At 42.4% G+C, this 14,988-nt stretch overlaps 1 protein-coding gene across 1 annotated transcript in view; it reads left to right on the top strand.

Annotated features, from left to right (window-relative positions):
* XKR6 (XK related 6) overlaps positions 1–14,988 on the top strand; it is a 322,282-nt gene that overhangs the window by 102,981 nt on the left and 204,313 nt on the right. The gene's annotated exons all lie outside the window — the stretch shown is intronic.

The raw sequence follows: 14,988 nt of genomic DNA, 5'->3' as shown, positions 1-14,988 counted from the left end.
AGCATTTCAGTGGGGGAGTCTGGGTGGCTCAGTTGGTTAAGCGTCTGGCTGGATTTCGGCTCAGATCGTGATCTCACGACTTGTGATTTTGAGCCCTGCATCGGGCTCTGTGCTGACAACATGGAGCCTGCTTGGGATTCTCTCTCTCTCTCTCTCTCTCTCTCTCCCTCTCTTTCTGCTCCTCCCCTGCTTGTTCTCTCTCTTTCAAAATGAATACATTTTTAAAACTTAAAAAAAAAGCATTTTAATGGATTAATACATGCAATAGATATTTACAGAGCAACAACTACAGTCCCAGGCATTGTGCTAGAGGCCAGGGTTATAAGAGGCCACAAGATACTCAGTGAGCTGACAGTTTTTCAGTATGAGTTTGGTTGGACAAGATCGCCCTCCTGCCACCTCAAGCTAAGAGAAGAGCCCTGAAAGAGGGGAAGCTTTGCCCAGTGGGCAGAAGGGCTGTGTGGGGCGGAGCCCAGGTGTCAGAGGGCAGGTGGGCTTACCGTGTGGTGTCAGGGTTTGGCTTTAGCTCCCCCAGGGCTCAAGAGGGAGGAAGCTCTCTGTATGCTTGTTTTCTACTAGACCACATCAATAAAAAAAATTCTTAAAACTACCACGTTTTTTGGTTTTGGTTAGACTTCTGTGGACTAAATTCAGAAGCTAGCAATAATTTTAAATATTTCCATGGGTAACTCTTCGAGAAAGTTCCAAAGCCAGAAAGTCTATTTAAAAACAACTTTGGAAACAACAAATTTGTGTTTCTCCCCGCACTTAAGATTCAAAAGAAAGAAGAAGAGCAACAACAAAAACTTTCTCCAACAATGCAAATAGACTAAAATATAAGGAAACAGGAACTCCAGGTGATTTTTCTCACTTATTGAAAGCAATAAATAATGAGTCCTTCCAATACTCTACAAGAGGTATCTTGAACTTCTCTGTAAGGAATATTTCGCTGAAAAGGAGTGTAATGCAAACATGAATGACCATGTAACCCTACCCTGTATGTAACTCAAGGATTTGCGCAGAGGCATAGTTTTTGGCCTCTAGTTATGTAATTACTGAAATACAGTTCTATGGTGCTTTTACAGTGTTTTAAGGGGGAGACGTACACGGCACTCAGATCATCAGGTGAAACCAAAGACTGGTAAGAATAGGGCCTCCTTTTCATTTCACTTTTTGTATCCTGTCCACTGGGTCCTGTAGCTCACATTCTGGCTCCCTCTTTCTCGCTCTCTCTCTTTTTAAATGTTTTATTGTATTTTTGAGAGAGAGCGAGAAAGAGAGAGAACACATGCGTGCACAAGTGGGAGAGGGGCAGAGAGAGAGGGAGACAGAGGATCCGAAGCGGGCTCCAAGCTGACAGCAGAGAGCCTGATATGGGGCTCGAACTTACAAGCCACAGGATCCTGACCTGAGCCAAAGTCGAATGCTCAACTTGCTCAACTGCCTGAGCCACCCAGGCACCGCTTGGCTCCCTCTTTCTCAAAGAGTGAGTGTGTGTGTGTGTGTGTGTGTGTGTCAGAGACAGAGATGGAGACAGAGACAGACAATAACGTGGGGACAAAATTCAATTGCAGATTCAGACTCAACTATTTCTGAAGTGAGACTTGGGAATGATTCTGCTTTTCTAACGAGCCAGCTGGTTAAGCCAGTACAACTGGTTCACAAACTCCATGGAATAGTAAGCCTCTTAGCCTACCAGGAACTTTCACATGCATTTTTTTTTTTTCATGGAACTTTGTAACTATCCTGTGAGTTGAGCACTGCTGGTGGCACCTACTTTTATACATAATAGGGCAGGTCCCAAGAGGCAGATTGCCTAAACAGAGCTTGATGCTAGAACCCAAGCTTCCTAACGTCCCATGGAGTGTTTTTATTAAGGGAGCTCTAGCTTGGTGGTTGAGTCATGAATACGTGGGGAGTGGGGAGGTAAAATTAAAATTTTTGGAAACCCAATAGAGAAAATGCACCCTTTTGTTATTACTGTTGTTATGATGTCCCCTGAGGTCTTAGAGCCAGCGCTAATAGACTGGGAGATGGTCACATGAGAGTTCTTACACTTGCCATTTTTAGGCAACAGGAAGACAGCAGGTGGCGAGTGTCCTTCTGGTGACAAACTTAACTATCTTTGGGAAAATGGGATTTAACTTGACTGTAGGCTGCCTTCCATCTACCGGATGGAGCTAGAACTTGAGAGCTGGGTGGCTTTGATTTATGGAACACCATTCCTGTCAGATGGTACAAAGGATGTGCAAATCATATGCAAGTGGGCTAAATCTCACTCAGAATTTGCCAACCGGAAACACAACGTCTTGATTCCAGCTGGATTTTAATGTGATCTTGGGGTAACTTTCAGTGAAGTCTCCACTAGGCTTACTTTTAGCTGAGAAATAGCTAAATCCTGTCAAATGCAAGAAAGGTCCGAACATGGAAGTCCAGAGTGGCATTTGTGACCGTGGGTCCTGTACCCCATCTGGGGAGAGGAGCCCCAGCTGGCCTTGGGGTAAAGTGAGTCTCCTATGGTCTTTCACTTTCACAAGTTCTCTTTCTTTCTCTTTCTTTCTTTCTTTCTTTCTTTCTTTCTTTCTTTCTTTCTTTCTTTCAAGAGGTTACTTTCTTATCTGTGTTGGTCCAACCTTCTTCCTTTTCCAAACCGTCCCTCTTAGGCATTTGCTGCTAAGCAACACAATGGTATAGAACAATTGGATTCATGTGGGATCTTGATTCAGTTCAAAGACATGATCATCTTGATTTTGGTGTTCTAAGAGTGTCTTGTTATGCACATAATACCTGTTCACTGCAAAAATTTTGGAAATTAACAGAAAGTGTAAAGGAAAACATTGCTATACTCCCACCACTCAGTGATAACTATTGTTATCATTTTGGTAAGTATCATTCAGGAACATATTTTACCAAGTTGAGATGATGACGCTATTAAAGTTTTGTTTTGTTTTACTACTTAAGTCTTGTAACCTCCTCTTTCCCATGAGTATTAGATTGAATGTTTTCCCAAGTTCTGAAATATTATTGAAGAGGTTTTCATTGGCTTGTTAGTTTGTTTTGCAGGTTGGTGTACCATCAGATGGATGCGTTCTAGTTTATGCAGTTCTCCCTTATTGATGAACATGTAGTTTGTTGCCCGTTGTTTAATATGTTATGCTCCGAGAGAGAATCCTTGCGACGAATCTTTGTGCACATCTCTAATTATTCTTTTAGGATAAATATGGACAAGTGGAATTACCAGCTCTAAAGATATATGTAAAATTGTTGTTGGATAAATGATGCCTTTTGATAAATGCTACCGAGGGTGTTCCAGAGTGGTTGATCCAATTTATATCCTCAACCAACAGTGCGCTCTGGCTGTTTTGGTGTATTGTGTTTAAACTGACTCTTTGACAGTTCAAAATGATATCCTTTGTTTTAATTTGCATATATTTGATCTCCCGGAGACTGAACTGTTTACAATTTCTTTCTTTTCCTTTGACAAATGCCTCTGAGGTCCGTGGCTCCTTTTTTTTTTTTTTGGAGTTTTATTTTGTTGCTGATGTTGTTTTTCAATGATCCTTAAAAGCTCTGTCTTGTACACATATTTTCCCTCATTTGTTTTTTTTTTCACTTTGATTATAGTTGTTGGTTGACATTCAGCAAGTGTTATGCTTTCACCTAGTTGGATTTTTCAATCTTTTATTTTAGGCTTTCTTTCTGCTTGAAAATGTCTTCCCAGTGCTGAACTAAAATAGGCTAGTGAAGGTAGCTTTACCTGTACACTTCATTGGAAGACGGTGGAATTAGAGATTGGCAGAGTATTGAGGAAAACACAACCACTAATGAAATGTGATCTAGTCTTAACCAGATGTGTACCTCAGAATCCTGTTAGAGCTTTAAAAAATTACCAGTTCCTGGGACACAGTCCAGTACCACTGAATCGGAAACTTTAAAAAAAGGGGGCACCTTGGTGGCTCAGTCAGTTAAGGGTCTGACTTCGGCTCAGGTCATGATCTCATGGTCTGTGACACAGTTTGAGCCCCACATCAGGCTCTGTGCTGACAGCTCAGAGCCTGGAGCCTGCTTCAGATTCTGTGTCTCCCTCTCTCTCTGCCCCTCTCCCACTTGCGCGCGCTCTCTCTCTCTCTCAGATAAATAAATATTAAAAAAAAATCAAAAAAAAGAAACTTAAAAAAAGAACCTTACACAAATCCACAGAGTTAGAAAGGATCAGAGCCAAGTTGCATGTGATTTTTTTTTTTTTTGCTTTCTTTGAGCATTACATTTTATTAGCGTACCGGGTGTATCTTGTCTTATGCATTATCTGTTAACAATGAAGATCAAAATGCTTTTGTGAGGAGGGGAATTCAGAACAGTATGCTGTGTGGGGTGTTCTGCAAAATTACAGCGGTTCTCTGAAAGCATCAGTCTCATGAGTTCCGTGGCTGATTCTGCCTTCCGTGTCTCTACACTATGGCAAGTAGACTTTTTTCAAATTCGAAGTGACAGTATATTTACAAATGTAATGTATTTTGAAGAATATCTGGAATACGTAAACTATATTAGAAGATATATTTACAAATTGCAAATGTTAACACCTTGTATTTGTATATATATATATTTTTAAACCATCATTCGTTATTCTTTGATTTACAGTAGTATCTCATTTGAAAATGGGGTATGAGCCTGCAAATTAGCATTTACAACTTGGGAAAAGAAAGTCAAACCAAAAATGGCCAATTTGACATCTCTGTACAAACTTGAACTATGTTCATTGGTTAACATTGAAAATACACCCTTATTTCTGTAGCCTGGAACTGCTTCATTAAAAGGTTTTACTTTATAAGGGGGCTGGTTCCTGGGTGGCTCAGGTTGAGTGTCCAACTTCGGCTCTTGTCATGATCTCACAGTTCGTGGGTTCTAACCCCGTGTGCCTGGAGCCTGCTTTGGATTCTGTATCTCCCTCTCTCTCTGCCCCTACCCTGCTCACACTCTGTCTCTTAAAAAGTAAGTTAAAAAAAAAAGTTTTATAAGGGAATTTTCCTATGAATCAACCTATTTGTTTTAGTGTCCACCCCATAAGCAGCATTTTGGGTTTAAAAAAATTTTTTTTAACATTTATTTTTATTTTTATTTTTGAGAGACAGAGCACAGCAAGGGGGCAGGCAGAAAGAGAGGGAGACATAGAATCTGAAGCAGGCTCCAGGCTCTGAGCTATCAGCACAGCCCGACACAGGACTTGAACCCACAAACTGTGAGATCATGACCTGAGCTAAAGTCAGACGCTTAACTGACTGAGCCACCCAGGTTCCCCTTAGCATCTTGGATTTGAAGGAGAAGGCAGTCAGCCTGTATGAGGTGAGAGGGAGGGCATGGAAGGACCTTGGCTTTGGGCAAGGAACTTAGTATCTCAGAGCCTCAGAAATGGTGGTGGTGGTGATGACAATGGTGATGACAATGATTGTGGTGGTGTCACTTCATTGGGGAGCAGGCATGGTAACATAAGTCTAGCATGTGGGGGCGCCTGGGTGGCGCAGTCGGTTAAGCGTCCGACTTCAGCCACGTCACGATCTCGCGGTCCGTGAGTTCGAGCCCCGCGTCGGGCTCTGGGCTGACGGCTCGGAGCCTGGAGCCTGTTTCCGATTCTGTGTCTCCCTCTCTCTCTGCCCCTCCCCCGTTCATGCTCTGTCTCTCTCTGTCCCAAAAATAAATAAAAAACGTTGAAAAAAAAATTAAAAAAAAAAAATAAGTCTAGCATGTGGTGGCTAGCAACAACTTTGTTACTGTTGGTCCCCCCATCCCTCACTCTGTTCACTGCACTGGATCAGTTAAAGGAAGATGTTTGGGGGTAAGGGGCAGGAAGCAGAGGGTTCTAAGGAGGTTTCTATGTTTGAGGTCCCCTGATCAGTTTGAGAAATTATATATGCTCCAAACAAAAAGTAGTATAAAGTGCTAAAGTTAGTGTTACAGTTAATACATTTATTTTTTAACTAGATTTACTTATTTATTATTTTTGAGAGGGAGAGAGAGAGAGAGAGAGAGAGAGAGCACGAGCAGAGGAGGGGCAGACAGAGGATCTGAAGTGAGCTCTGTGCTCACAGCAGAGAGCCTGATGCAGGACTCGAACTCACAAACCGTGAGATCATGACCTGGGCTGAAGTCAGATGCTTAACTGACTGAGGCACCCCGGCGCCCCAATAGATTTATTATTTATAAGAAATCAAAAACAGGAGAGACAGGTGTGGCCTAAAGAGTTACTATGCTCTTTTGTATATCATTTTCATGTAAAAAATGCTTGAACCAGATTTGAATGCATCTTAGGTAATTTCAAGAAGGAGGAGGAGAAGGAGGAGGAGGAGGAAAGGTCATGTTGCTAAAAGTCTATTATAACTAAGAAGCTAAGAGTATGTGAAAGGGTCTTAAGTGCTGGCAGGACAAAACCCAGTCCGTGGTCTGGCACAGGGGACAAGGGACGCACCAAACTTGATGCCAGACGAGTTTTTCTTGCATAAGCATCTTTGTGCCATGGTTGAAGTTATGACTTGAGATAAACAACGGATGAGAGCTCTGAGGTGGCAGACTGTGCCGCAGGACGGGCCACCATAGCCATTGCAGGGCTATGGGGTGCTCAGACAAGCAGCCAGGTCAGGTCTCCCCACATGGTGAGTCCCAGGGCCGCCCATCCAAGGTCTCCTCGTAGCACACAGCCTCCTATAAGACGAGGGAAACGACTGGCTGGATTGTGTGGTCTTCAGGTCCATTTCAGCTCTGACATTCCAGGATGAAAAACCAATTTATTGATTATTGCGGGCCAGAAGAATTGAAAGAGTTTGAAAGGGATTCTGAGTTCTTTTCTGGCTGAGGTTCGTCCAGAGGCAGAGCAAAATGAGCTTCTTGATCACCATCCAAGAGGAAGAGTTTATCTCTGGACCTCCTTCCAGTCTTCTTGCTGATTTCTGCAGGGCAGAAACACGGCCAGCTCTTGGCAAACTTGTGAACTAAGAAATTTCTCCCCCTAATCTGTTATCCCCTTTGATGTCCCTGACCCCCAAGCACAGCGCCCCTCATATCACACCTGGGGTCCCCGCCAGCCACCCCAAATTTAGAGGGGGTCTCAAAGTAAAAAACGTTCCACGTACAAAGTCCATAGTGCTGTTTGTACACTTAACGCTCTTCATTTTGCTCGACAGATATTTAGCCAGCATCTATTGTGTACAAAGCACTGTGCTCGATTCTTGGGCAGTAGTTTTCCAACTACACGTTATCGCCCATTAGTGAGCTTTAGTCTCAATTTAATTGGCTCCAACCAGAATTCCAAACGTAAGTAGAAAACACATCAAAGTGTCTCACACATAGTAAGGCTAAGCACTAGTTAATAAAACATTTGCTTCAGTTTTACATTTGTAGATGTGTGTGTGTGTGTGTGTGATGAATGTCCATGGAAAATGTATTTCTCACTGCAATATAGTTAGAAAAGTTTAAAAACCAATGCTGTGGGCTCTCAATCCCTTAACTGCAACTCCATATTCCAAAACATGAAAATCTTTTCTTAAGTTTGGCACAAGTTCATTTGGCAGCAAAATATGACCCAAAGTGATTTGAGGGTATTTATAGTCTTTCTCTCACTTACTGCAAATATTTGTACACTTAATTGCAGAATGGAGTCATACCTTTGACCCCACTGGGCATGTTGCACTCAATTACTTTCCTAAGGGCCAAAAACTTATAAACCATAGCACTTTCCACAAGACACAGTGGATCTATATAAGGGATATAGCAGTTTTCATCCATTGGGCAAATATTTATCGAATGCTTACTATGAGCTTGGTATTGTGCTGGGTGTTAGATATGGAAGGAAGAAAACTAGTATGAGATGAACTCCTGCAAAATTTCACAATCCCATAGGCGAGATAGATTTGGGGCCACCAGAGCTGAACTTCAGTACTCTCCTTATACCTTTCTTCTCACTGCTAGTTCACTCAGATCCTTGGCTGCAGAGATTTCTCTGCTGATGGCTTCTAAGTCTCCTACATCACATTTCTAACCTGACTTCATAAGGGCACTTCAGCACATTTAAAACCAGACTCCAAACTACTTCCTCCTATATTTCTATATCCTTAGAAGTACCACTGTCCGCCTCACTTGGACACAGCCTTACTCTTGTCCTTGACTCTGTCATCCAGTTATTGTTCACTTCTGTTGATTTTTTTCTGTTGGTACAGATGCGAATTACTACTTCTACCTGAACGAATGGTCTGGAAGAGTAGTTGGGAAGAGCTTGCAAGTGTCATAGGATCATAAAGACCTGGGCTCAAGTTGTATCTCTTCCCCATTCTGGCTGAGGGACCTTAGGCAAGTCACATAGGATCAGTTTTCACATTTAGAAAATGGAATTGGTGATATATATTTTATGACTCTTATAATTAAGAATAAAAATATATTCACTAAAAACAATATTAAAAGATAAGTCACAGGCTGTGTGCAGATATTTGTAGGGCATGTAACTAACATAGGGTTAGTATTCAGAATTTACAAAGAACCTTCTTCAAATCAGTGAGGGAAAAAAGATCAATATTTTTAAATGGGCAAAAGATATGAACAAGCAGTTTCTAAGGTGAAAATCAAAAGACCAGTAAATATATAAAAAGATGTTTAATCCCATTAGCAATCAAAATTTTAAAACAATGAAATACCGTTTCACATCTATAATATAGCCCAAAATGTAGGCAAGCACATCAAGCAATAATAACTCATATTGCTGGTGAATGTGTAAATTGTTCCACCCTCTATAGAGGGCAAGTTAGCAATATCTAATAAAGTTGATGATATGTATACCCACCACTCAGCAATTCCTTTGCCAAGTATGTCCTTTACAGGACATACTTTGTTTTTAATGACAAGAACATTAGAAATAACAAAAGCATACGTTAAAAGGAGTCTGGATATTCATTCAATGAAATACCATACAGCAATTAAAGTGAATAAATTTGAACTACATTTGTATCACCATGGATAAAGCTAAAAAGAAAGTTGAGTGAAAGAAGCAAGCCACAGAATATCGACAGTATGAAAACATTCATGTAAAAAACATTAAAGTATGCCAAGCAATATTATTTATATATAGTAGGTATATGTGGGTGCATGTACCTGCATATGTATAGGTGAATATATACCTAGCTTATGAATAAGTGTATATCTAGCAAAAAATACTAAACTGTGCATGAGAATTCAGTGCAATAGTTATCTTGGGAAGGAGAATGGAATGGAGAAGAGTACAGAGAGGGTTGCAATTGTTAAGTGATTTACTTCTTAGAAAGAAAATGAAGCAATGAATGCAAAGTGTTAAATTTTGACAAAGCTGAGTGGGTATATTATTGTTCCTTGTATTGTGCCCTTTACTTATATGCTTGAAATATTTTATTTTAAAAAAGCATTCAATCCCAGTCTGACACTCAGTGAGAGTATAATAAATATTCCTTCCACCCCATTCAGAAAGTTTCTAAGGCTTCCTTTCACCTGAGTAGTTGAGTACCATTCCCTCCAACTGGCCCTCTAGATCAGATGAGGTCTAAACTGCCTGGGGAGGCAGTCTTGACCCTCCAGTCCAGTCTGTATTTCCAGCTTTATGCTCTAGCACTTTCCTCAATGGACCTGATGTTTCAGCCATGGGATCCTAGGTCATGCTTGATGATTTACTGCCCCTTTGTCTTGGTTTGTGTGGTTTTCTTGGCTGGAATTCCCTTATCCCTTTTTTTCTGGTTATACAAACCCAATCTTTTTTGCACCCATCTGTCCGCCCATCCATCCATCCATCCTTCCATCCATCCATCCATCCATCCGTCCATTCATCCATCTATTCATCCATCCATCCACTGATTCATCCGTTTATTGATCATCTTTTATGTGCAAGGTACATACAGCGTAGCCTAATCATAAAGTAATCACAACTTTCAGAAAACCTCCAAAATCCCGTATACCTCTAATATGGTATTTATCATATTAAAATTTACTTTATCTTTCTAGACTAGGCACTGAAGGGCAGATACCATTCTCTTCATTTTTAATGTCTTGCACTTATAGAAACTCATTAAACACTGGTTGAAGAAATAAATGAATTTCAGATTATATGTCCAAAACACTGAAATCAGTATTAAGATTGTGGTTTAATCCTCATTACTTGAATTTAAATATTTAGTGTCTTTAGCTCACTGATTTTCATACTACTACCATTCATGCACTCCCTTCCATCTTTGTCACCTGAAGGAAGGGAGGAGGTTCTACCTCAGCCATTCTGTCTTCACGTTTTCTGAAAACCCAGGCTCCAGTGCACCAGGCATGATCTCACCTCTCTAGGGACTTTGCATTTAGTTAGAGAGGAAGACAGTGCCACAATAAATTAGTTAACATGACAAGGCAGTATGGGGTGTGGGTCAAATAATTGGTGTTGACATCATGATCTGAAATCGTCTTTAATGAAACAGCTTGTTTCATGCTTGGCTGTGTAAGTCTGGTTTTGAGATTCATTCTTTTGCAAAGGGATCTGGGTCAGATTTATCATTTTGTGTCAGATTGGGTTTCTGTAAAGTCCCCCCACTCCCATGCTTTTGGCTCAAGTAGATATTTAACAACATCTCTATTATATGTAAACTGATACACAGGTGTGGATTTTAAGATGTCTTCTGATATCATTTCAGAGATGGGAGCCCGAAATATCTTTCTGACCTGACATTGAATGGAATTTTCTTTGCACTTTTTCAAAACAGGTGTCTGAATTCTTAAAGCTACTAGCCTTCCTCACACCTCTTCCTTTCCAGTACACTCCTGGAAAACAATTTTCAATCTGACAGCAGCTATACTTTATGTTTCCAAAAAATAGATCTCAGGCTGTTTGCTTGTTTTCATGGTTATTCCTTATCCAGGCAGGCTGTGTGAAAACTTTCATTGGAGAGTCATTATATGGACTTCACTCTTTCCCGGACAGAAGCTGCTTCTCTGCCTTATGCCTCTGCTTGAATATTTCTAGTGGTGGGAAACTCAGAATTTCTCATTGTTAATGACCTTTACATGTGGAATTAGAGACTCATGGGTTGTCTGAATATAATGGGAGAGTTGGCCTCCAGCAGTGGGGCTCACAGAGCATTCCAGGAAGACCTCATCCTCCTCTGAAGGTTCAGGATATGCTGGCAGATCCCAATTTTTTGGGACAGTGGATCTATCGCGTCTTCTTTTGAGTCAAGAATTATTGGAGTCCTGGCTTCAAGAATGCTGGTCATATTCCTCTAAGATTATTGTGAATGAATGTTGTCTTCTGAGGGGCAAGAATGGAATCTAATTCTGGCTGTCTGATTGGGGGTGGGGCAAGAAGAATGAGCATAGAGGTAGAGGAAGAATTCGGGCGCCTGTATACATCTTGGACAGGAGACCAAGTAACCAGGTAGAAGCTGCAGGGGCCTGACAAAGTCCTCTTAGCAGGGACAGGCTGGTCAGTGTTGCGGGTATGACCCTGGAACCTCCAGACATCAGTCGGTCAGCACGTCTGATTGGCTGAGACGTAATCGTGTACTTGAGCAACACTCCAGTTGTGTTCCCAGCAAAGGAGGGTCTGGATGGGTAGGTGGCTGCTAGACTGCCAAAATAGCAACAAGGATTCCTTTTCAGTAACAAACTATGAAGAAGTCTTCCAGGCACCATATTGAATATGACACTGTATGAAAATAAAAAGTATATAAATTGGTTTACTTTTTCTGATTCTTTGCTTTGAGCTTTGGCATGTCTGTTTTATTGGCTAAGGAGGTAAATGTGAGTTACTAACAAAACCAGTGCCAGTTTGGCCCTGCCTGATAGGATCCAGTGACCGTCTGCCAAGAGGAGATTGGAGCTGGCATTAGGATGTATGACACAAAGGATAATCAAGTTCCTCCATGACTGTAGTTTTCTCACTTGTACAGCACAGTCCTCTTCTTGAGTAATCAATCCCAAAGCATGGTCAACGTTGTTGGGACTGAAGTGTTGATATGCTCTTTGTATCACAGAAAAGTCTGTTTTCTCTTTCTTTGGGCGATGTGTGGTGTGATGGAGACCCTGGAGACCCATAATGCCCGCCCCTCACTACTGTGGAGCCCTCTCCACTTGGCTGGGCCATGTCCTGTCCTGGGATCCCTGCCTGCATGCCTCCCTCTGGCATCATCTTTGCACACTTTCTACCTTGGTTTCCCCTGTCTGCCCACCTTGCTCCTGTGCTTTCTGCCACACATCCCTTTCTGCTCTGGTTCTCCCAGCTCTTTGACTTGGATTCTAGAAGCCAGTTTCCCAGCATCAACTCTCTAAGGAATGTGAATATAAAGAGAAGGTGCACTTTTCATGATTTTTTTTCTTAAGGCCACCACTATAAACACAACGGGGACTTAAAAGCTGAAAGCAAGTAATGGATTCACAGCCAGCTTAAGTTGAGTTAGTGGGAGCTGCTTGCTGGATAATTAATAGCTGCAGGTGACTGAATGGAAGGATCTTATAAGCAGGAGTCATATTCAGACCACTGGAAACACTTGTCAAGCAGATGCCCCTGAATCAAAATAAATGCCCCCTTTGGCTCCTGGGCTAGGAGAACTGCCTGGTTACTGCACTGTGATGAGTTTGGGGGGTCCTGACCAGGGGGCAGGGGGACAGGAGGACCACTTGGGGTGGTGGTTTACCATGCAAGATAAAACTGACCAAGGGGCGCCTGGGTGGCGCAGTCGGTTAAGCGTCCGACTTCAGCCAGGTCACGATCTCGCGGTCTGTGAGTTCGAGCCCCGCGTCAGGCTCTGGGCCGATGGCTCGGAGCCTGGAGCCTGTTTCCGATTCTGTGTCTCCCTCTCTCTCTGCCCCTCCCCCGTTCATGCTCTGTCTCTCTCTGTCCCAAAAATAAATTAAAAAAAAACGTTGAAAAAAAAATGCTAAAAAAAAAACAAAACTGACCAAGATGCAGTGTATATTTCCAATGCTTCTTTTTCAGAGGACGGGATTTTTTTTTTTTTTAATTTGGTTTGCTTTTTCTGTTTGGATTGTAGTTGGATGTACACCAGCCTCTACATTACAAATCTTCTCTCTTATGCCAGTCTGAGCCTTCTCATTACAGTTGAGAGGGACATAGACTCCAGAGTGAGAAAACTGGAACTCACCCCATCTACTCCACACGGTGGCTGTGTGACATCTCGTAAACCACTACCCTCCTCTGTAAAGTGGGCCTGATGGTACTTCCCTTTTAGGGACATTATGAGGACTCAATAGGGTGATGTAGGTTAAGCATCTGGCACTGTGCCAACCACTTCAGTTATATCCTGGAAAAGGCACAACCTTTTAAGAAAGGCAAGGCTTGTTTTGAATCCTGGCTCTACCATTTACTATCTATGTAATTTCAGGCAAGTTAACTTCTCTGAGCCTCAGTTTCTTCATCTTGCAAATGGAATTCATACCTCACAGAGTCAGAAAGATTAATGGAGATAACATATGAAATTGTCTAGCCCAAAGCTAGGGCCATGGAAGATCAATGAATAGCAATGTTTTGTTCATATCTTCCCTTCTCTCAGCCATTAAGATCTACTGTCATGGTGGTAGTGGGTCTTGCAGGGACAGTATTTTAAAGAGCCACTTGATGGGGCTATAGGTTGGGGGATGGCTGATCATACTAGTTCCAAGCAAAGCAGGCTGCAGCTCTCACATCCTCTCCACCCCTCACCCCCCAGGAATTCCTTCTGAACTTGGAAGCACGGTTGGTGGCAAGGCTTGGAAAGCAACCAGACAACATTTTCAGATTTATGGATGGATCCTACCTTTTTTCTTAAGATTTTCAAAAATGTTTTTTATTTATTTTGGGAGAGAGAGAGGAAGAGAGAGAATCCCAAGCAGGCTGCTCCATGCCATCAGTGCAGAGCCTGACACGGGGCTTGATCTCATGAAGTGTGAGAGCATGACCCGAGTGGAAATCCAGAGTCGGATGTGCAACCGACTGAGCCACCCGGGAACCCCACCTCTGGGTCTTGTTTTTCTGATTACAAGGTGTTGATATAGAAGACCTCATCCCAAGAAGGCACCACTCTAACTTCAAAGCAAAAGAAAAATATATATGAATCTGATTTTTAAAAAACTTATGTGTCATATAAAATGCATACTCAAGGGTTAAAATTGAAAAGATTATAGCCAATGTCTGCATCTGGCAATAGTTTAATGATAAAATAATCAAGTGACTTTTGGGCCACTCTCATGCAAGGGGAGGCGTTCATAACTGGCATCTTTGTCTTTGTCTTGCACTCCGTCTTAGTATGGCAGTCCTTGCGAAAGGACCCTGTGTGCCACTGAAGAGGGGAAGGGTAGCGGGTTGGGAGGTACAAGGTATTGGAATAGTCCTCACTCTTCCACCAAGTAGCAGTGAGGAGACTTAGTGAGCTGACCCCCAATAGCTTGTCTGGGGCCAGGGTTCTGATCTGAAGAACAGTTTGCTCCGACTGTAATTGTCACCTTCTTCCTTGATAGAGGACACAAGAAGCCAACCCCACTGGGTGCCTCTGTTCCCTGATCTAGAGCAACAGAGAAACAGAAGGCTTCTCTTGGTTGGCCACATTCAGACACGTGTGTGGCGCCTAGGTCTGCACTGTAAATACTGCCCTCTGAGCCTCTTACGCAGTGGATGTGCCACCATTCCTTGGCACTTTCAGATAGGGTTGGACAGCCTGCACCCTTTCCCCCGTCTGATTCCCGGTCCCCTTTAGCTGGGCATGACTTCATCTGGGAGGCCTTTCCTGACCCCTCCAGCCTGGCTGTTTTCTCCTCCCACTGCCTTGGTTTTACACATCTCCCACTGGGCTATTAGCATCTAGAGGGCAGGAACTGTCTCATTTCCCACCATACCCTGTAGTGGCCAGTACTGAGTGAGCTCTCACAGTAATAGCATCTGTTGAATGAATGGCCAATGAGAATACAGCCAAGAGAAAAAAATTATCATGGAGATGTTGAACTGGAGCAGGGTTT

This window comes from Neofelis nebulosa, chromosome 3 (assembly GCF_028018385.1).
Source record: "Neofelis nebulosa isolate mNeoNeb1 chromosome 3, mNeoNeb1.pri, whole genome shotgun sequence".
NCBI classification, from domain to species: domain Eukaryota; kingdom Metazoa; phylum Chordata; class Mammalia; order Carnivora; family Felidae; genus Neofelis; species Neofelis nebulosa.
This window is presented reverse-complemented; position numbering and strand designations above follow the sequence as displayed.